The sequence below is a fragment of the Chrysochloris asiatica genome, unplaced genomic scaffold (assembly GCF_000296735.1).
Source record: "Chrysochloris asiatica unplaced genomic scaffold, ChrAsi1.0 scaffold00012, whole genome shotgun sequence".
Taxonomy (NCBI): Eukaryota; Metazoa; Chordata; class Mammalia; order Afrosoricida; family Chrysochloridae; genus Chrysochloris; species Chrysochloris asiatica.
In genome coordinates this window covers 44,631-47,152 of record NW_006408530.1, presented here as the reverse complement: position 1 = coordinate 47,152, position 2,522 = coordinate 44,631, and the positions used below count along the sequence as shown (strand labels likewise).

Here is a 2,522-nt window from a genome sequence, read left to right as displayed (position 1 = left end):
ACCTGGGTTTGTTTCTAGAAAATTCCTGAAGAAAATTTAAATCTAAGTTTGTGGCTTTGCTAAATCAAGTCTCCCAGTTAACATTTAGAAAACACCGCTGTTTAGGCTAATAGCCCTGTTGATGGTACCTATAGACGGATAGCCAAATATAGTCTTGTCTCAAAATCAGTGTTAAAATCGATCTCTTGGTTGAGGAAAAAAAAGGGAGTCTAAAATCACAAGTACAGACATATCTAGGACCCTTGTCCTTCTGGATCCACACTCCCTTCAGGGTCTTCATCATTATAAATGTTCTCTGCCATCTGCCACACTTGCATGATATTATCTTCTGATACAGAAAAATCACTCAATGTTCATTGGGATTCCAGGAGAAATCAGATATCTTGGCAGTGTGACCACCATGAATAAACAATAATTCTGGTGGCCCATCTTCTGGGGATTGTTCTTCTCCAATTTTACTTAAATCCCAGACATTCAGCCTACGATCAGTACCAATGGAAGCCAAAATGGTTTCATTGTGAGGTGACCAGTGAACCTGGAATACTTCATCCTTAAGTGATTCAAAGGAATGCAACTTAAGTTTCAGATTTCTTAGATCCCACAAAGCAACAGTCTTGTCAGCTGATCCTGTGGCAAGAATGAATTCACTATAAGGATTGAAAGAAAGGCAGTTCACTTTAGCAGTATGGGCATCAATTGAGTGGCTTGGTTTGGAAGTATTATTTCAAAGAGTATCCCAAATCATAAATTTCTGATCATCAGCAACTGACCCAAACAGAGGTTCATGGAGCAGATGCCAAGAAACATCTTCAACTACTGCTGTGTGTCCAGTAAAGATGATCTTTGCATCCACCACTTTTCCTTCCTTTGGAACAGGACTGATGTCCCATAGGCAGATGGTAAGGTCATCTGAAGCACTAAGCAAGTGGCCACTGAGATTTGGATTCCAAGAAAGCCCACAGCCTTCCTTTTGATGTCCACGGAGGTGCGGATATGGGTTGCACTCTCCAGAAGGGTCTGGTTTAGAAGGGTGTTTCATGTAGTCAAAAACAAGAACATCATTGGATGGAGTCTTCATTGCAATAATGCAAGGGTTCTGGGGCATATAATGGGTCTGTTTACTTCTCCTTCATGGATGATCTTGATTTATATTTCAATCTTTCCACTAACTGAGCCAAAACCTCTGAATTCTCCTTTCTCACTGTCATAGCTCACTATCATCATCATTAGGGAGCTGCACCCTGGCTGTCACAAGGTGGTTTTTTTCATCTGAAGTGTGTGTTCCCAGAACAAGTCGATGAATGCTGCAGTCTTTCCCTTCTCGTCTGGTTACATCTGGAAGCCACTGTGTAGTTAGGCTGGGCCACTGGAGGGCAGGGGTCATCACCAAATCATAAAGAAAAGGGGTGTTCTTTTTCCATATTTTGTACTCCTCATTAATCATCCGTTCTTCCACGGCATCATCAAAGTCTGCTTCATCGGCCATGGCGGGCAGGCAGGCAGGAGAGCCGGGAGGGAGCCCAGAGTTGAACGTTGCAGGAGGCCTCATGGATTTCTTTTATGCTCCTCTTATCAAAAGATCTAATTGTTCATACACAGCACATGTAATGTTATTGTGTTGTTAAGTGTCATGGAGTCAGTTCCAACTGATAGTGACCTTATGTAGGGTTTCCAAGGAGTAGCTGGTAGATTTGAACTGCTGAATTTGTGGTAATCCTACAGCTCCACACAGGGATTGCAGCACATGTAATAGAAAGTTTGTAAGATCAGTGGCACTTGGTTTATCTTAGCTTCACAAAAAGTGAGCTGAATTGTTTTTAATTATGATGAAAAAAATATATAAGAAGACATATACCATCTCAACAATTTCTACATGTACAGTTCAATGACAGTGTATTCTTTAGGTTGTATAAACATTCTCTCTGCCCTTTTCTAAATCTTCATACCACTTTTTAACATAAACTCAATGCCCTCTAAGCAAAAACTCTCCCCTTTTCTCTTCCTCCAGCCTCTGGTAGCCAATAATAATTTACATTTTTACATATTTGCTTAAGAAGCTCTGGTAGTGTAGTGGATTGCAAGCTGAACTGCTAACAACAAAGTCATCAGTTTAAATCTACCCGCTGCTAATAGGAGAAAGATGAGGCATTTTGCTCCCATAAGATTTACAATCTCGGAAACCCTTTACAGGGTTGCTGTGAGTTGGAATTGACTTCATGGCACATAACCATCACCACCACGACATATTTGCTTATTTCATATAATGTTTTTGTTGTTAAGCATTGTCAAGTTTGTCCTGACTCATAACAATCCTATGTAGTGCTTCCAAGGAGTGATTGTTGGGTTTGAACTACCAACCTTGCTGTTAGTACTCCAGTGCTTATCCTGTAGTGCCACACCAAGATACTTATGTTTCATATGAATGAAATAATGTGCTATTTATCCTTTTGTGATGAACTTATTTGTTTATAATGTTTTCAAAGTTCATCCATGTAGTGAAATTCACCAGAATTTGATTTCTC

General features: G+C 40.2%; 1 pseudogene; it reads right to left on the bottom strand.

Moving 5' to 3' along the window:
- Window positions 1-233: 233 nt before the first annotated feature.
- On the bottom strand, window positions 234-1,486 carry LOC102831155 (annotated as a pseudogene).
- Between the last annotated feature and the right edge of the window lie 1,036 nt (window positions 1,487-2,522).